This window comes from Schistocerca serialis, chromosome 8 (genome assembly GCF_023864345.2).
Source record: "Schistocerca serialis cubense isolate TAMUIC-IGC-003099 chromosome 8, iqSchSeri2.2, whole genome shotgun sequence".
Taxonomy (NCBI): domain Eukaryota; kingdom Metazoa; phylum Arthropoda; class Insecta; order Orthoptera; family Acrididae; genus Schistocerca; species Schistocerca serialis.
The window spans coordinates 154839925-154861570 of record NC_064645.1 but is presented as its reverse complement, the minus strand read 5'-3'; the positions used below and the strand labels follow the sequence as shown (position 1 = coordinate 154861570).

At 40.3% G+C, this 21646-nt stretch overlaps 1 protein-coding gene and 1 pseudogene across 1 annotated transcript in view; one reads left to right on the top strand and one right to left on the bottom strand.

The window, feature by feature from the left end:
• On the bottom strand, nucleotides 1–118 carry LOC126417912 (5S ribosomal RNA; annotated as a pseudogene).
• Nucleotides 1–21646, top strand: part of LOC126416896 (uncharacterized) — a 306208-nt gene that overhangs the window by 199156 nt on the left and 85406 nt on the right. The window lies entirely within an intron of this gene.

Sequence of the window (21646 nt, the reverse complement as noted above, 5' to 3'; positions counted from 1 at the left end):
TGCCAACAGCGCTCGGCAGACCGGATGGTCACCCATCCAAGTGCTACCCCAGCCCGACAGCGCTTAACATCGGTGATCTGACGGGAACCGTTGTTACCACTGCGGCAACGCCGTGGACAGTAGGTGAATTAAGATTGTTAAATTTAATTATGTCTTGATATTCTTTTAGATTTTTGGTATTAATTTTTTTATCTTTCTTTAGAGCTGTTGATATATATATATATTCGTCGTTTCTCCCTGTGTAGGAGAGACTAAAAAATATTGGCATTCGGAGGATGAAGTTGGCGATTGAATTTCGTGAAAAGATCTCGCCGCATCGTAAACGTCTTTGGTTTAATTACTGCCACCCCAACGTGCTTGTCACAACACTGTCTCCTACTTCGTGATACTACAAAACGAGCTACTCTTCTGTGTGCTCCATCTAACCTATCTGGTAAGGATCCCATACGCGAAGCCACGGACAGGCCTAGTGTAGGCAGTCTCTTAAGCATATTTGTTGCATCTTCTAAGTGTTCTGCCAGTAAAAGGCAGTCTTTGTTTCGCTACCTCAACATTTCCCATGTCATGATTCCAGTTTAATTGTATGCCACCCATACCAAATAGGATTACTGTGAGGTGTCGAAATCGAGCCGGCCGCTGTGGTCGAGCGGTTCTAAGCGCTTCAGTCGGGAACCGTGCTGCTGCTGCTACGGTCGCAGGCTCGAATCCTGCCTCGGACATGGATGTGTGTGATGTCCTTAGGTTAGTTAGGTGTAAGTAGTTCTAAGTCTAGGCGACTGATGACCTCAGATGTCTAGTCCCATAGTGCTTAGAGCCATTTTTTTCGAAATCGAACATAAGCCCAGTTCTAGGTAAGGCAGTACGCGTATTTCGGTTCATTTGGAGGTTACTGGCAAAATGCACTCAGGCTACGAAAGACACTGCTTACAAGTTGCTTGTGCGTCTCAGAACATAGCTCAAATATGTGAGACCAGTACGAAATGAGACCAATATAAAATACTGAAAGTAAACAATGCAGGGCGGTACAAATGGTCACAATTTTGTTTGATTCACGGGACAGCGCACGAAAATGTTGAAAAACCCTTGAAGATACATCCCAATACTCTTGCGAAAGCCTTCTTGATACGTGAAAAGGACGTTTGAATTTGTATTTGAAAAAGGATGGAGAGAACGATTCTTGGAATATTTATTGTAAAATGTTTCTATTTCCTATTACGTAAAGGGATTGAAATGCAGTAAACAGCACAAACAGCTTTATTTCAAAGCATCTTGTTTTTCTCGGCCTCTAGCTTTGATAACTTTCGTCAGTATGCACACTTCGGTCGCTCTTATCTGATGTATACCTTTTTTGCAATATTTTTAACTCTTGTCTGCTGAAGAGTACATTCCAACCAAATGATTTACGAAACTGCACTATAGTGACGAGCTTCAAAGAATTTCCCATTTTCCTGGAATGCAGTTTCACAAGGACTACCCGGTTTATAGTTTAGGAATACATTTGTCTCCTCCGGAAATGAGGTCTCCTAAAGGCCGAAGCTGTTTCGTCTGATCGATTCGGGATATTCTGAGTGTAATATCTGCTAAAATGTTTGCGTTATCAGCGTTCACATTATATGTGTAATTACTGTTTCAGTGCAGCTTATAGAAGATTCAGAATTAGTTTTCTTTCCTGAATCTGTTAATGAAGCAATATAATCAACAAATAGTTTGCGATGTGGCCTTCCCCTGTTTAATCAAATTACTTTCGTCCTTTGTCTTAATACGTTAATCCTTCTGAACAACTACGGTGGAAGCGCGCAGTCCTGGCATTCACCCTTATTGGTATGAGCTGTTCTTTCGTCTCTATTAGTGGTTATTTTTGTACAGTGCTTCCTAAACAGTAGGTTGACAGTGAACTCACAGGATGATGCATAACTTTGGACCTTTGAAGTGAGAGACCTTTCGCAAACTAATAACAGCTCCAAAAATCTTGCTGTTCTGTCGCAGTCTCTTCTTCGCTTTCATTATCATGACTGACTAAATTTTTAGATTCTGGAAGTGCGAGGGGTAAATTTTTATTTATGACGCCGAAGGAATCAAGCCCTGAAACTTGATGTTAGCCCTTCTCTGCGTATTCATACCTCAACGCAACATATTTCCCGAAACATTACTGACTTGGCGAAGAATGTCACGTAGGGGCTTGACTAGAGGTATTACGCTTCTGCATGACAATGCAAGACCCCATACCGCCAATGCCACACGAAATGTGTTGAATCAGTTTGGATGGGAGATTTTCGAGCATCCACTCTACAGCCCCGACCTCGCCCCAACTGACTTTCATCTCTTCTGTCTCATGAAGCCTTCTGTGGGGAAAAAGTTCCACAACGAATGAAGTGACTTCGTGGCTCCAGACGCTGGCTTCGGACTCCTGTAACCTGGGCGTACAACTGATGGTCCACCAATTTAGTATACGAGGTGCGACAATAAAGTAATGAGACTGATGTGAAAAAAATGTTGCTTACCTTTTTAGTCAAGTTTACTGTTGCACCCTTCAAAGTGGTTCCCTTCTGATGGCACACACTTTTTCCAGCGCTTCTACCATTCATGGTAACATTTCTGGAACTCATCTTCTGTAATATCCTCCAAGACCCTCATCACAACTTTTTGGAAATCTTGTGTTGTTTGTAAATGGTATCCCCTGGCCGCCGTTTTGACTCTTGGAAATAGAAAAAAGTTGCACGGAACGATATCTGGTGAATAAGATGGCTGTGGTAGTACTGAAATTTGTTTTGAGGTTACAAATTGCTGTACTGACAGAGCAGTATGGGATGGCGCATTATCGTGATGCAGAATCCAATTATCAGCAATGTTGGCACGGACACAAAGAACTCTTTTATGAAGTCTTTCTAAAATTTCTTTGTAGTAATATTGGTTAACTGTTTGTCCAGGAGGCAGCCACTCTTTATGAACAATTCCCCTGGAATCAAAGAAGTACACAAGCATTCATTTCACTTGTGACTTTGACATGCGAGCTTTTTTTGGTCGGGGTGCCCCCTTTGAGCACCATTGCAAACGATGGCGTTTTATCTCTGGATAATATTGAAAAAGCAGCTTTCATCACCAGTGATAACACAGCTCCACAATTCTGGATTGGTTTCCGTTTTCTCTAACAGATCGGCTACCACATTTTTCTGTGTTTCTCGCTGTTGTGGTGTTAGATTTCTGGGGACCATTTTTGCACAAATCTTTCTCATATCAAGATCTTCAATTATTATTAGACGAACCGTTTCTCGATTGATGCTCAGTTCTTCTGCAATCATTTTTCCTGGCCAAGTTGACATCCATCCGTGAGGTTGATGGTCGTCCACTGCTGTCTTCATCTTCAACATTCGTTCTGCCTTGACTAAACATTTTATGTCAACGAAAAACTTGAGCCCTTGATATAACCTCCTCTCTAAAAGCCTTCTGAAGCTTACCGTAAGTTGTCGTCGCGTTTTCACCCAATTTAACGCAAAAAGAAATGGCATACTGTTGCGCAGTATTATGTGGTTTCATTTCTGTGACGAGAGACACACATGTGTTAACTGATTACAGCACAACTAACGCGTGAGCAGTTGCATCGATGTGCCGCTCGGACTAGAAGCAGCTTAATGACCAAGGTCAAAGATATTGTGCCTTTGCAAGCCTGCAGGGTTGCCACGTCTTGCAAAGAAAATAAGTCTCATTACTTTATTGTCACACCTCGTAGGTCTCAACAATTGTGGCGGCTATGTTGAGAATTAGCCAGTGAATCTATATAAATATTTCGTAATTAGCGGTTTTTGTTTTCTTTATCAGTCATCAGAACTTACTTTCTGGATGCATCTTGTTTAGACTGCTGGGGAAATAAAATAGTGAACCTGGAAAGACGACGTCGATTTTTATCCGATGACGGCGTATGTCGCCTGGGGGATTGTGGATGTAATGATAATGGTTTCACTGTCGTCCGCAAACAGATAGCGTAGTGGCATAGCCACCGGAGCGCCATCTGTGTATACACTTTTATACGGAATGCTCACACCGAGAAGGCTCAGCGTGGTGCAGAAGTGTGAAGCAAGCAGGCAACGATGCCATGGAAACTCACTCGTGCTTCCTACAGCCAACAGATCGAAATTGAAAGGTGTCAAATAGTGACCCTCTGAGCGGCGGGATGGCCCTTTCGTAGAATTGCCACACGAGCTGGACATGCTGCGTCAGTTGTGGTACGATGTTGGTATGAGTCGTCACGTGAACGTTCTGACAACCGTAGACGAGGTCTGAACGTCCATGCAACACAGACGCTGCCCCCCCCCCCCTCCCCGCCCCCACGATCGTCGTATTGTAAGGACAGCTACCACAGCCCAGACATGTCAACAAGAACTGTAGCGAACTAGTTGTTAGCAACGGGACTTCGGACACGCACACCTGTAGCCCGCCTTCCACTCACTTCACAGCATCGACATGCACGACTAAACTGCTGCCGTCAGAGGATCACATAGAAGATGGAATGGCGCGCCGTGATCTTCAACGATGAAAGCAGATTCTGCCTGCACGAAAGTGGTGGCCTTTTGCGGTTACGACGTAGACCTGGTAAGCACAGTCTCCTCGAGGGCACTCGTCCAACGCACTCCAGGCCCAATACGGTCTGGGTTGCGATAAATTAAAACTCTCGTTCAGCTTTTGTGTTTGTGGAGGGGATGTTAACCAACACTCGGTACGTGCAGAATTCTTTTAGACTCATTCTTTTGCTCGTCTTACAACAGGAAGGTGACAGGTTGTTTCAACAGGACAATGCTCGCAAACACTGCCCCTAATACTGAACGTCCGTAGCCAACACGATGTACGGACTTGCGTCCGATCGAGCAGGTGTTAGACTCGTTCTTTTGCCGTTTTTGCAACACGAAGGTGATCTGTTGTTCCAACTCCGCTGCAGAGTGAAAATCTCATTCTGGAAACATCCCCCAGGCTGTGGCTAAGCCATGTCTCCGCAATATCCTTTCTTCCAGGAGTGCTAGTTCTGCAAGGTTCGCAGAAGAGCTTCTGTGAAGTTTGGAAGCTATGAGACGAGGTACTGGTAGAATTGAAGCTATGAGGACGGGTCGTGAGTCGTACTTGGGTAGATAGAATGATGGTACAGTACTTGCCCGCGAAAGGCAAAGGTCCCGAGATCGAGTCTCGGTCCGGCACACAGTTTTAATCTGCCAGGAAGTCTCATATCAGCGCACACTCCGCTACAGAGTGAAAATCTCATTCAGGATAATGGTCGCCGACACTCTGCCCGTGATACTGAACGTTCTGTGCAAGACTTACAGCAACATCCCTGGCCGTAACGATCTCCGGACGTGTCGCCGATCGAGCAGGTGTGGGATATCATAGGACGAGAAGTGACTCATGCGACTCATCAACCAAGATCCCTTACAGAACAGGTCGGGTAGGTGTGGCATAATGTATCCCAGGACAGTATTCGCCATCAGTACGGTCGACTGGACTCCAGAGTTAGCACCTGCATTGTCGCCCGTGGAGGCTACACCGCGTGCTAATTTGGGTGTTTCAGCATGGGTCGCCGCGCGAGGTAGCCGCGCTGTCTGAGGCGCCTTACCACGGTCCGCGCGGCTTTTCCGGTAGGAGGTTCGAGTCCTCACTCAGCCATAGATGTGTGTTTCTCCTTAGCGTAAGTTAGGGTAAGTTATATTAAGCAGTGTGTGAGCCTAGGGACCGATGAAAAAAATGGTTCAAATTGCTCTGAGCACTATGGGACTTAACTGCTGAGGTCATTAGTCCCCTAGAACTTAGAACTACTTCAGCCTAACTAACCTAAGGTGATCACACACATCCATGCCCGAGGCAGGATTCGAACCTGCGACCATAGCGGTCGCGCGGTTCCAGACTGTAGCGACTAGAACCGCTCGGCCACTGCGGCCGGCTCTAGGGACCGATGACCTCAACAGTTTGGTCCCATAGGAACTTAGCACAAATTTCCAAAATTTCAGCATGGTTCGATACCTGGTACCTCAGAACCGCTTGCGCTGTTGCTCTCTAAATGCAATCATTTCATGTGCTCCATATGCACTACAGCAACAATGAATCTTGAGCTAATTGGAAACCTCTAAAAGGATGTACTATTTTTTTCCAGCAGTTTATATAGAGAAATATATAATGACACTATCATCATGCTATACACGTGACATTTATATTACGAAAAAGTGTCAAAAATAATACGTTACCGTACTTTAGTGCATGTCAAAATCTAAAAATCTTCTAACACAGGTACATGTTAGCGTCGTGTCTGTATGCTGGGTCCTTTAACTATAAGAATGGAACCATATTAAACAAGCGAGGATCAACGTATGTAGTGAAGATGGCGTAAATTATATAAGCTGTTACCATTGTTCACTTCTTTAACACTGTCGGGTTATACATGCGCATGGTCGTCAGTGGGAGTCGGTGATATTAATCGTTACTGCTAAGCTGAGATTGCAAGGTGTGTTCCTGAGAGTTGTGTCGCGGAAAACTCGCTATAAGTAATAATATGTACAGGGAAAAGAAAATTAGATTCTGTTTGGATTGGTGTGAAGATTTATTGAGAAAAGGAATACAAATAAAAAGTAAATTGCAACAAGTACTCTCAAAATGGGAAAATTCAATAAGTGGTGATTTAGGTTAGAGTTATTCCGCGGAGGTCGGACGGCTGCTCGTGACGTCAGGGTAGGCAGGCTATCAGGGTCTGCAGAGCGGTGCGGCGTGCCATGGAGCTCCCTCAAGGCGAAATTCCATGATCGTGGGACTCGATGCCTAGGGAGATCTATGTATCGAACAGAACTTTTTTTTTACACGTAACAGAACAGAGTCAATACATGTTATTATCAGATTCTATGAATTCATTATCGGCCGGAAGTTAAACCGATTTGTAATTAGGATAATAAACCCTGTTTGTGAACCAACATAACAGCGGTCATTTCACAGGAAAATAAGACGGCAGGGTAGAAGGCAGGCTCCCACCGAAACGAGCAAGAAGATAACGTCAAGAAGGAGAGAACCCTCGGAACACGGATCCCATCAAACCATATTTGTGTACACTGCTCACATGAAAACTGAGATAACTGGCGGGAAAGCGTATTCAGAGGTCATATTTTTGCTCTCCTCAGAGATCTTACTTTCCTACCTCAGTAGCATTTCTAAATTGGTTTCCAAAATTCGGGATTATATATTAGAGTATAGTAATATGATACAAAGTCTGGAATGAAAAAAGTATTTATTATGACACAGATATGACGATGACTTTTATAGATATATCAGAAGATTTTTAAATTCTGACACATGCTAAAGCACAGTGTAAGTAACGTGTTATTTTTGACAATTTTTCGTGAGAACTGCCATATGTATTGCATGCTGTTAGTGCTGCGAGGGCTATTCGAAAAGTAAGGTCCGATCGGTCGCGAAATGAAAATCACACTTAAAATGAAAAATTTGTTATTCGCAACAGTTAGCCACACCTTCCAGCTACCTCTCTACATAGTCGCTGCTCCGACTTACATTTGTCGTCGCGTTATACAAACTTTCCAGTACCCTCGTCACGGGAAGCAGCCGCCTGTGCTTTTTGCCAATTCTCTACGCTGGTCTGCCTTTCGTTGTTTGTGCCAAAATGTTGTCTTCGTAGCCAGCGGTTCATGTGAGCAGAGATGAACAACGGAGGGAGACAATTAAGGGCTGTATTGTGGGTGATCAAACACCTCCCATCGAAAACTCCGCTATGCGGCTGAAAATTGTCTTGAAAAAAGAAATGCATGGCATTTATGTTATGTGGGCTGCATAGCTTTAGGCGAAATCTCTCACCAGATCTACATGCTTTGTGGGAGACGCTGTTGTTTTAGACATTTATAGGTGATCACTTTGCGCTTTGACCTGAAAAGAGCTACGTGAAGCGGTCGACAGGCACACTAAAGACATTGCCCAACACATCTGCGCAAAGTTCCGTCGGATTTTGAAAGTGGTTTCCATTTCGCACCTAATCGGACCTCACTTTCCGAATTCGCCTGGTATTAAAGAAGCTGACTCTTTGATGGTGTTACATACTTTCAGGGATGATGGAGAAGGGTAAATGTATCAATCTGAGGTAAGGGCCCGGGAACGATCGAGTCTAAAGTTAAAATGGAAAACCGTTCTAGTATATCTGACAGTGTAATACAAGAACCGGTTCTGTTGTTGCTAAGATTGTACGGTGGACAACTTTCAGAGGTGGTAGTATGGACCAAAACAAGAAAAAAAATCTATAAATATGGGTCTGAAATGTACCAGTACATGTATTCCACCACTGGACTCTCATTTGGGAGGACAGGTAGGTTTGCTGGGATGGTTCCTTTGAAAAGAGCACGGCCGATTTCCTTCTCTATCTTTTTATGCTCGGAACTTCTTCTCCTTCTCTAATGACCTAGCTGTCGACGGGAAGTTAGAATCTGATTTCCTCCTCCTGCATTTCGCTGTCGAAACGACCAAAGTGATTTTCGCTTATAATTTAAACTAGGCCATTTCCAGACCAGGTTCTCTTACTTCAGATTGATGCATTTAACCTTCTCCATCATCCCTGAAAGCAACATCATTACGGAATCACCCTGTATGTATACACACTGCTTTTTATTAGGTTTTCAAGCATACCACTTGATAAAGGCATAGGGCCGAAATTACAATTGTGAAAATAAATATTTTTTTCCATCTGGAATGTGTGTTCTTATAGGACAGCTATCCAAGGATGTCCACCCAATAATATCCAAACAGTAGACTCTGTACACAATTTATTAAATTGCCAACACTAAACTCTTTTAAATAACAACAAATTCATATAACTTTGTAACCTCCCCACCGTAATTTTTAAAGAAAGAAAATGGACAATACTTAATAGAAATGGGGAGCCAAGTGTAACCTCCCCACAAAATTTTTAAAGAAAGGACGATGCTAATTAGAAATGCTGATGGACATTGCTCTAAGCGTAACCTGCCCACAATGAAATGTACTGACAATGGCAACAAAAATGTGAAATACGCAATCTGACTCAAATATAAATCCTTCAAAAAATTAAAGTCCATTCAGTGACAAGAAAATTCAATTAAACCGAAATATCGGTCTTTGGCCCTGTGTAAAACAATCAGAATTAAAGTCTTACCTCAGAATAAATCAATGTCACATATCTGCTGTTGTTGTTGCGCACCGCTTGGAGGAACTGCATTGCAAATAATAATATTCTCTTTTTTTGTGATTTTACTGGAATTTTTCTTCAAAAGAAGTGGAATGAAATGGGAAGTGCAACGAAATCTTGAGTTCAATAAAAAATTAAATTTTTGAGAAAATGCTTTTGAAATAAAAAATTATTATTGGGAGACTTGTTGGAGAATAATTACAATAAATAAAATTTTTCATTATCTAATGATTATATTAATTAACAGTATACCTTATTCCTCATCTTGACCAGTGTTGCCGACCGCCTACATCACACAACCGCACTGGGCTGCTACTACTGACCGACCGCTCTGCATGACGACTACAGACTGAGTACTGCTCTCAACTAGACAGAGCTACAGACTCGCAACGACTGACTGACCGACTCGCAACGACTGCTACTGACAGACTCGCAACGACTGACTGACCGATTCGCAACGACTGCTACTGACAGACTCGCAACGACTACTACTGACAGAGAACCGCTCGCAACACTCGCGCGGTCAAGCGCATACTCTCTGGTCACAGATGCTACAATGCCTCGCCATCGCTGCTATGTTACATACGTGTTTCATAACCCTCCACTGGGGGGGCAAAAATTTGGCAGCGATGGTGAGTCATTTGGACTTGCCAAGTGCGGCAAAATTTTTCTTTAATTAACAAAATTCTACAACTTACAGAATATTTAAATGTTGTGCACACGCACTAAGTACAAAATATATCAGACAAAGACAAAATGTGAGTACAAAACATAGTAGCAAATCAGAAAAATGTATATACAAATTATTTGACAGATAACAAAGTGCACAGGCACTGAAAAAAAAAATTCTTTAGCATATGCAGAACAAATAAACAGACTGGCAAGAATAATTAGATGTAGTACATAAAGTATATGTTGTGCACACGGACTAAGTACAAAATATATCAGACAAAGACAAAATGTGAGTACAAAACATAGTAGCACATCAGAAAAGTATATACAAATTATTTGACAGATAAAGTGCACAGGCACTGAAAAAATTCTTTAGCATATTCAGAACAAATAAACAGACTGGCAAAAAAATATTATGTTGACAAGTGACATAAGTGTACTCGCATTGGAGTTCAGCGAATCGAAAAATGTATAACCTATGAACATAAATGATGTTACCAAAAAATTTTTTCTTTATGTGACAAGAATCAGGATAGGAAAGGGAAGGATTGCATCATGGTTGTAGCACTTTAGATTGCACACAGCTGCTCTGAAAGTCCATATCTTTCCACAGAAGTACAACACCAAGTGACACAACTTGAAGATCTTTTCCCATCAGAATTTATCAGTGTAGCAAAGACACTGAACTGTCGTAGTAATGTTCCATGTTTTCATTTTGGCAGTACATTAGGTACACCAAACAGTGGGACCATAATAACGTCTTCATTGCTCACGGTGGTGGACAGCATGTCGTGTCAACACCACACTCTTACAAGGCACACCAACGTAGAATTAGTGCAAAACCAAAGATAGTGCTCCATGATCACTAGGATAAACAGGACAAATGGACATTGCAGTAATTCAGGGTAGTTAGCTCATAAGGTGAAGGACATTAAGTCACATAATATTGACAATTACAGACTTAATTAGTAGTTTGTGGCATTCATAGCCCAGTTATTGAACATTTCTGTACCAAGTATGTAGTATTACAGAAAAATGTTCATTAATTGTTGTACATAGAATCAGTAATCTTCTTTTCCTAGTTACAAAGCATTATTAAATAATCGCATTCTTTTCCAGTTACAGAGTGTAATTAAGAATCATTAGCCTTTTCCTAATTACAGTTAATTAATCATTTGTCATTAATTAATCATTTGTCTAATTACAGTTAATTAATCATTTGTATAATTACAGTCAATTAATCATTTGTCGTTAATTAATCATTTGTCTAATTACAGTTAATTAATTAATCATTTGTAGCCTTAATTAATTACAAAGCATTATTAAACAGTACCATAGTTAATTAATTATGTGTCATTCCAATCTATTAAGAATCATTAGTCTTTTCCTAATTACAAAGCATTATGAAACAGTCACATTCATTTCCAACAACAAAGTATGGCATCGTTAATTAATCATTTGAAATTCCAATATATTAAGAATTATTAGCCTTCTCCTAATTACAAAGCATTATTAAACAGTCACATTCATTTCAAATTACAAAGTATCAACATTGGAAACAAGAGCTAATCAATGGCATAATTAATAACAATTCGTGGAGTGACATTAATTATTGGCACTCAGTGGCCAGCAAGTATTGAATAAAATCATCATTCAGTATTATTCAGATTATTACGAAGTCATTATTAAAAATCAGTTAATTACAGTCATAGCATTAATAATCATGGGCATTACAAGTACTCATTACAATAAACAGTGTTCCTCATTCAGTAGTATTCAGATCATTACAAAGGCATTATTAAAATCAGTTAATTACAGTCAAATCATTAGTAATCACAAGCATTATAAGTGGTAACATTACAATAAACAGTGTTCCTCCTTCAGTAGTATTCAGACCATTACAAAGTCATTATTAAAATCAGTTAATTACAGTCAAATCATTAGTAATCACAAGCATTATAAGTGGTAACATTACAATAAACAGTGTTCCTCCTTCAGTAGTATTCAGACCATTACAAAGTCATTATTAAAATCAGTTAATTACAGGCAAATCATTAATAATCACAGGCATTATACGTAGTATCATTATAATAGACAGTGGCAGTTATTAGCTAGTGACAAAGCATTATTTTGAATATAGTCTCATTAAGAGGTCATTACTCAAGTGACGTACTATTCAGAGCTAATCAGTATTATTCAGAATTTTCTCAAACTGGTATCACTATTTGGGACTGTTAATACATTTTATATTTTTTTTTTTTTTTTTTTTTTTTTGTTAGCAATGCATTGCGTTGGGATCGATAATTAATTGCTGAAACATAACACTATTTGCTTTTGACCTATTGCAACAAATGAGGATAGGTAACGTCATTCGTCATGAGTCAGCTGTAGCAAGATTATGTAACAAGGCAGTACATGTGATCACATTTAGAAGTGATAAACACAAATGGGTAAAAAATAAAAATGCAAGTACTAGAACAGGTATAATAAGTAACAGGTTTAGTAAGTGTCATGAAAAACTTCTCCTGGAAAAAAATACAAAAACGGATTATTGACCTGAAAGAAGAAACGCACACTATGCTGAAAAGTAGTGAACTTCGAATTAACAGGCAGTGAAGTGTGTATAAAAATGTGTTCCATAGCTGTCCTTTCCAAAACTTTCAGTCATCCTACTATGCAATGTAACACCTGCTGTCAAAGCAAACTGCAACAAATACTTAAATAACTACGTAGCATAAATACATTACTTCAACATTATCCTCATCTGTAAAAAAAAAACTTCATTATCCATATCATCATAACTTCACCATTATCATCACCTGTAAAGAAAAACTTCATTATTCATAATACCATTTCCTTCATCATTATTCATCAGTATTCATTATCATCTGCAAAAAATCACTTCATTACTCATTTCATAACTATTCCTTATCTCTAGCATATTTCATCACTAAAACTAAGATGTGTAGTTCAGTCTGACAGCCTGCATCAATCACCCCGTATTCTGAAAGAAAAAATTAGTTAAGACTGCTATTCTTCGATGAGTATAGTATATTCTTGTTAATGCCTGTTAATCCTGATCCATTTACTCTTCCTCATAAAGTTATTGCATCTTCTTTCGTTTATTCCGTATGTGAAATTCCCATTTCTGTTGAATTTATTTCTTACACGCATCATTTCTTTCTGAAATTGATGAACAGAGATTAATGTCTTGCATTTAAATCATATACCCACTAAATAATGACTGGTTTATGGTGACACAATTAACCATACAGCATAACATGACAGAAAACGTAATAGGTTAAAGACGTTGACAGTGTTCAGATGCAAAAATGTACACAGAATAATACAATGCAGTAGCAAAAAAAAATGTTAAACATTCACGATCTTGAGGTGTCATATGGCAACAAAAAAATGTCAAAGTCGACTGGTGTGTGTTATATCTTAACTATTTCATAGTGCATACAAACAAAACTGGAGTACAGTCATATACAAAAAAATGGAAAATGTGCACGGTCTGATGTGTAACGACAAGAAGAGCGACCTGCTAACCTTACCTTGCCGGGCACTTGCCAAGAAAAAATACGATAATCATCAATAAGTAGTCACATAAATATAATTGCAGAAATAGTCGTAAATGTGTAAATTCATCTGGAAAAATATGCACGGTCTGATGTGTAACGACAAGAAGAGCGACCTGCTAACCTTACCTTGCCGGGCACTTGCCAAGAAAAAATACGATAATCATCAATAAGTAGTCACATAAATATAACTGCTGAAATAGTCGTAAATGTGTAAATTCATCTGGAAAAATATGCACGGTCTGATGTGTAACGACAAGAAGAGCGACCTGCTAACCTTACCTTGCCGGGCACTTGCCAAGAAAAAATACGATAATCATCAATAAGTAGTCACATAAATATAATTGCTTTAGTAAATGGCATCATAGTGTGTTGAATCATACAGTGGTTTCACTCAATAAACGGTTTAATGTTTGATATATGGTGATTGCCTTTCGATTTTCTGGTTCTCAAAGTTTCGACGTGTACAACATTGGGGTGAGGGATGCTGCGAATCCGATATGGACCTGCGTATAGAAGTTCAAATTTACTGCACTTACCTTTTAATTTGCTGGATAAATAGTGTGTACGCACTAATATTTTCTGTCCAACGTGAAAGTCTCGGCGTTTACAAACCTGTTTTTGCTGTCTTCTCCGGCGCTCTGCGGCACGTTTGATGTTCTTCCGCGCAATGTCAATTATTTCGTGGTGTCGTAGGCGACGACTTTTGGGAAATTCTATTAATTCTTTAATTTTGTTCGGTGGTTCAACGTTTTTCAGTGTAACAGACGGAGATAGCATAGTGGATTCATTTGGAATGGAATTAATTACATCTTGGAATGAGAGTATGTGTGTATCCCAATCAATATGTCTTTTGTGGCAGTATATTCTACACAGTTTACCAATTTCCTTCATTAATCTTTCACAGGGGTTCGAAGAAGCGTGGTACTTGGATATATAGATCGGAGAAATGTTTCTAGCTCGTAACATGCGTGTCCATACGCTACTACGAAATTGAGATCCATTGTCAGAAATTACTTTCATTACATGCCCTACCTGAGATAGAAAATGTTTTACAAATGCTTTCGAAACAGTTTTAGCAGTAGCTTTGCGTAATGGAGTGAAAGTAACAAATTTTGAAGTGAGCTCAACAGCGACAAATATGTAGCAAAAACCTCTGTTAGTTCTGGGAATCGGACCAAAAATATCTACTGCGGCCATGTGTCTTAATTTAACAGGTATAATGTGATATAACGGAGGAATATGTGAAGTGGTGTCTGATTTAGCTTTCTGGCAAATTTTACAAAACGCTAAAACTCGTCGTATACGTTTTTCCATGTTGGTAAAATAACAGTTCTGTCTCAGTATAAGAAAACATTTTCTTGCTCCGTAATGTGCGTAACTTAAATGAGTGTACCAGATTAATTTGTTAACCAGTTCGTCAGGAATGCATAATAACCAATTGTTGCTGTCAGGATGAGAGCGGCGAAACAGAATGTCATTGCGTACAGTGTAGTGGTTCCTAATCGTAACATTTTTCTTATCTAGCCAAAGGTGTTTAATTTCTTTCCACACATTGTCTTTATTTTGCTCCTTTGCTATGTCCTGTAATGACGATGAAATAAAGTTTTCAAATGCAACTTGCTGAATGTACATGACACTGAAATTTGTTTTGCAGAAGTTGGTTGCTACGTCTTGCTGATTGTTGCCGAGAGAACGCGATAGTGCGTCTGCTATAACATTTTGTGTACCGGGAATGTGAACAATCGTAAAATTAAATTCCTGTAAATACAGTTTCCATCTACTTAATCTATCGTGAGTAAATTTGGCTGAAAGTAAAAATTGTATCGCTCTGTGATCTGTGTAAACTGTGGTATGTCTGCCATAAAGAAAGTGCCTAAATCTCGTAAAAGCCCATACAACACATAATGTTTCAAGTTCTGTAACGGAGTAATTTCGTTCAGCAGGTGACAAAATGCGACTTGCAAATGCGATGTTTTTAATTACTATAGAACCATCTTCTTCAATTTCCTGGAAAATATGTACGCCTAAGGCGGTGTTGGAACTGTCGGTGGCAATGGAAAAATTTCTAGTAAGATCTGGGTGCGATAATAGTGGTGCATTCAACAAAGCATGTTTCAAATAACATTCTCGTGAGCAAAATTCTGCGTGTCAAAAGTAATGTTTGCGTTACTGTAATATGCAATCTGTGCTGTATCTGGTTAAAATCTATCGTACGTGTTATTATTTACGGGAGAATGTTGTGGCATATCCACTATACGAACTGTTCTGTTATTTCTTACTGACGTGTTACGCTATGGATGACACCTATTGTCTGTTTCATTCATGATAATATGTTCTTGTTGATGTTCTTGCTGCTGAAAAGATCGACTGTTATTAAATGTACGCTGCGAATTGTGCTCATCATTCTTTTTACGTCTGTCCTGATAGTAATTCCTATACGGCGCATTGCGATACGAGTTGAAATAGTGTGTTGTCTGTACGTAGTTATTTCTTTGCTGCCGTGCGTTACTATTTGTTAGAGCTGGGACTATACGTGCACGCGGCGAAACATTAAAGTTTGGTTGACCTTGTAGACTGCATTGTTGGTTACGTATACTAAGCGGCTGACTTTCATGCTGTTGTGGTGAAAAACGTCTATTGTTACAAAAAAATGCGTTTGCTGTTAATTTTACACATACTGATGATTACGATTTTTAACTGTTATTTAAGTTCTCGTGATTCTGGAGTGCCTAATGAAAATTGTCACATTCGGTAAAGATTTGTCATATCCGGTTTTCATTACTCGTTTCTTAATACTACGTAGAGCAATAGTTAAAGAGCAGTTTTGATAGATATAAAGGATAGTAGAAGAGAAGGCAGCAGTGCAGAAAACTAAAGATGAAACAGCACTACTACAGCTCGGGGCCCTATGCTCGCTACGGCACATATTCATTAAAGCGTAATGAATCCCCTGAGGTTTATTACGCACTGCAACTAAATTTTAGCCTTTGCGTTGCACGCAATAGCGGTAAAATTCCAAAAGCAAATCGCTGAATTCTTGCTAATTCTAATTTCTGCATTATAGGCAATGCTGATAAAAATGCAAAAATAAATTGTCGCATCTGGTTCAAAACTAGCTTTTGCATTACAGGTAATAGCGGTGAATGTACAAAAATAAATTGTCGTATACAGTGCAAATCGTGTATCTGTGCTCTGCCATTATTAAATTCCTTACATTTTCTTACAAATTCAAATTGCTCGAAATCTACGTTCTCGTCACTCAGTTTAATAACACGTTCAGGTTTGTGTGTAAATCTGTTCGTCTGTGTCATTTCGGATTTCAAGTTGCGTAGCTTTTCAGATTTTAAGTCGCGTGGCTTTTCGGATTTTACGTCGCGTAGTTGCTGTAAATTGCTCACATTATACACGCTGCGTGAGTCAGGCAAATGCTCGCAACGTGGCGGATTCTGTGACGTATTGGTGACTGAAATAGTTTTCAACTCTGTTACTGTAACACTTTCGACATTTTGGTTGTTCTGTCGTTCACTCTTATAATTGACTTCCGTATTCGCAGTGTGTGAAACTTCCACTGACTCTAAATTAACTTCGTCGCAAATCTGTACTGCGTTTTTAGGGCATTGTTCAGTGATTGCATTAATTTCGTGTACCTGTGTTTCGTTCGCTGAACATTGTTCGGTGACTCCAATAATCTCGTCTTTATGTGATTCTGTTGTGCCTACACGTGTGCTACTTAATTCCTGTGCAACAGTGCCAACTTCTTTATTACTGTTTTTAGCACAAGCCTCAGTATCCTCACGTAAATGTACTTTATTGTCCCGACATTGCACGGTAACAGCTGTAATCTGCTCACTAACTTGTTTGTTCTGTTCTTTAAGGTCGTCTTGTTTTTCGTTCGTCAGTTTGAAACTTTCATCAATTGTTTCGCTAAGTTGTTTGTAATGGTTGTCGAAACTTTCACTCTGTTGTCCGGTCCGTTCAATAAGTTTGTCTAGTTTCTTGTTCCGTTCACTAAATAGTTGTTGTAACTCTTTACGACTGTTGTCTTGCTTTTCTATCATTTGGTTAATTAGTTGCAACACTAGTGCCAAAAATCGATCAAGGCCAAAATTAGCGTTTATACTCTCTGTGCTGTTTAGTGGTGGATCTGGAATTGTCTTGTTTTGCGTGACCATTTGGTCATTCTGTAATTTACAAAAAGGTTTCTCACTCGAGTCCGTCGTATTTTCGGTACACTGACCACTTTCACGAGAATTTTTCAAACCGGGTGTGTTAGGCTCGGCAGCGCTCATTACTATAGAGCATTCTGCGTCATCAATTGTCGTCAAGTTAACAGACGAGACAATTGAGTTCGTTTGTTCATCATTAAGGTGAAAGTCATCATTAGTAGTTGGAATGCACTGATTGTTAGTGAACGCAGGATTGTCATCATCACACTGCGTGTCATAATTACTATCGGTCACGCTGTTTAAGTCGGTAATTTCATTCAAAATACCTCGCGATACACTATTCACAGTCTTTCGCGGCATTTTTACAATAGTCACAATTATTCAAAAACAAATAAGCACAAATGCAAAGGCAACACACAAATACAATAGAGCAAAGAATTGCCGTTGACCTGTAAAAAGAAAGTCACAAGTTAATAAAAGCGTTGCGCCAAATCCTAATTATATCTAAGCAAACAAGAGCAGATATCTGACTGTTGCTCAAAAGACTCTCAACGAAATTCGATCCTGGACTGGGTGTCGCCAAGTGTAACCTCCCCACCGAAAATTTAAAAAGAAAATAAAGCAATACTTAATACAAATGGGAGCCAAGTGTAACCTCCCCACAAAAATTTAGAAGTAATGAACAATATTTAATTATGAATGCTAATGGACATTGCTCTAAGCGTAACCTGCCCACAATGAAATGTACTGACAATGGCAACAAAAATGTGAAATACGCAATCTGACTCAAATATAAATCCTTCAAAAAATTAAAGTCCATTCAGTGACAAGAAAATTCAATTAAACCGAAATATCGGTCTTTGGCCCTGTGTAAAACAATCAGAATTAAAGTCTTACCTCAGAATAAATCAATGTCACATATCTGCTGTTGTTGTTGCGCACCGCTTGGAGGAACTGCATTGCAAATAATAATATTCTCTTTTTTTGTGATTTTACTGGAATTTTTCTTCAAAAGAAGTGGAATGAAATGGGAAGTGCAACGAAATCTTGAGTTCAATAAAAAATTAAATTTTTGAGAAAATGCTTTTGAAATAAAAAATTATTATTGGGAGACTTGTTGGAGAATAATTACAATAAATAAAATTTTTCATTATCTAATGATTATATTAATTAACAGTATACCTTATTCCTCATCTTGACCAGTGTTGCCGACCGCCTACATCACACAACCGCACTGGGCTGCTACTACTGACCGACCGCTCTGCATGACGACTACAGACTGAGTACTGCTCTCAACTAGACAGAGCTACAGACTCGCAACGACTGACTGACCGACTCGCAACGACTGCTACTGACAGACTCGCAACGACTGACTGACCGATTCGCAACGACTGCTACTGACAGACTCGCAACGACTACTACTGACAGAGAACCGCTCGCAACACTCGCGCGGTCAAGCGCATACTCTCTGGTCACAGATGCTACAATGCCTCGCCATCGCTGCTATGTTACATACGTGTTTCAACTTTCAGAACTTAATAAATGGTTAAAAGAATCAGCTTTAAGAAACAATGACGGCGGCTTGCCACCATAAAATCAAAGAATCTTTTACAATAGTGCTTTTAGAGTTTACCCAAGAAACAAAATCCAATAATAAGTTAACTTGGCAATAAAATTTAAAATCATTTATATAAAAAAACCTAGAGAAAGATAATGGCACTTGGCACCATGAAATCAAAGAAGTGCAACGCACAACCAATAAATATAATAACAAAATAATAATTTAATGCAACCAAAGGGCGAGGGCAACTCCCAACGCAATCACAGGCGAGCGAGCTCTCAACACTTCGGAGCCTTCCCACCAAAACCGGTCCCCGAAATAAACCGCTGAGAGCTCCCCGACATGCCTCCCACAGCTGCCCACCACTTACGCACCTAGGATATGTTCTGTAACACGCGACAGATAGTATCAACACAAGATAAAATTAAAAAATCAAATAACAATATAACATCCCGACAGCACATCATAACCACGGCGTCGTTAACTCGGGCGCTCTTAACAAGTGCCGGAAGCCAACACACACAAATCTTAATAAACAATTCTCGCTTCTTAAAACAAAACAATAAAAGCCAAGCGCAGATGAATAGTCAAACCACAGTCTTAGAAGTGCCTTAACGACAGCAGATGCGACTATTCCACCAAGTTAATAATAACACAGTGAGATAAAAATACAGAACATACCACTAAATGCTGTTACAAGAAATGGTTCAAATGGCTCTGAGCACTATGCGACTTAACTTCTGAGGTCATCAGTCGCCTAGAACTTAGAACTAATTAAACCTAACTAACCTAAGGACTTCACACACATCCATGCCCGAGGCAGGATTCGAACCTGCTACGGTAGCGGTCGCTCGGTTCCAGACTGCAGCGCCTAGAACCGCACGGCCACTCCGGCCGGCAAATGCTGTTACACAAACCAAATTGACGATATCGTGTTGTTCAGGTCTCAGAAGACCACATATACCAAGCAGCAGTAATTCACTATGCATATACTGTCCAAAACCGCCTTTCTTGGGCAGACTTTACCTAACACATCAAATGCCAAATATACCAGACATGAACACAACTCCGTGAATTCCTTCAAAAAGGAACAAACAGGCACCACCAAAGGTAACGCTGAGCAAACCGGGTGGGCAACGACCCACTCAGCGGGATAACCAAAAGATGCTCCAGTTGAGGAAACAAATTAGTACCAACAAATTTCGTAACGTGCCACACACACACACACACACACACACAGCCAAACTTCCAACAACGCCGTCCCGCATCAGAATGAAGTTCAGAAACCGCTGCTGGAGCTTCCAGCGGAAAATCTGACGAGCCAACCGAGCCCACACCCTAACCTGGCAGACGACTCCAAAATTCAGCAACTAGTTGTCACCGGGCCAGAGTATCACAGGACCCCACCGGACCTCCACATCAGACAGGCAGGCAGAACAAGTACACCAATTAATCACCACCGCATGGCTAGCGGGTCGCCTCCGCCCCAGACCACTCTGCTCATATTGCGAGGTACAACAACCTTAACGCTAGTCACCAGCAGATCAGGCAGAGCGAACTTCACCGACTACCATCTCTCTTTCCGCCGGCCACCGCAAACACACGCCAGCGACGTAACAGCAAATCACCACCGGAGCGCCACCCGCACCAGAACAGCAAACTATAATGGATTATAGCGCGCGCTCTAAACAAGATCACAGGACAGCGGCGCGCGCCATATCACCATCTCTTACGAAATTTTATTTGAGTGTGGACCCCAACCACAAGAAATTTATAAACTGTCACATGACTTTACATTGTTATAATACACTTTCACCAATCAGCATGGTTTGTCGCAGTGTTGTTCCGCAGTAAATGCAGAATACTAACTGGAGTACGGTAGTCCATAACTTACCTGCACCGTTTCATTCTGGTGATTTCCCTAAATCGCTTCAGGCAAATGCCGGGATGGTTCCTGTGAAAGGGCACGGCCGATTTCCTTCCCCATCCTTTCCTCACCCGAGCTTGCGCTCCGTCTCTAATGACCTCGTTGTCGACGGGACGTTAAACACTAATCTCCTCCTCCTCCTCCTCCGTTTCATTCTGGCTTCTCTAGAGACGACCTACTTCACTCAGGCCCGGGACTTCAGCGTGTGCAAAGATTGCAGACGTGTATCTGAACAGAGACAAAAAATTAATTACGTTACTCTATTTTTGAGGTGTTAAATAACACTTGATGATTACCTCTTATACTGCAAGTATCGTAGGACTTGACTTACATGCGCATGCTTCAGACAACATGCTTGAATGATGTTCGTGTAGGGTCTTCGCTTGTCACATCTACTCTGTAGGAATCAGCATGGGTTTCGGAAAAGACGATCTTGTGAAACCCAGCTCGCGCTATTCGTCCACGAGACTCAGAGGGCCATAGACACGAGTTCCCAGGTAGATGCCGTGTTTCTTGACTTGCACAAGCCGTTTGATACAGTTCCCCACA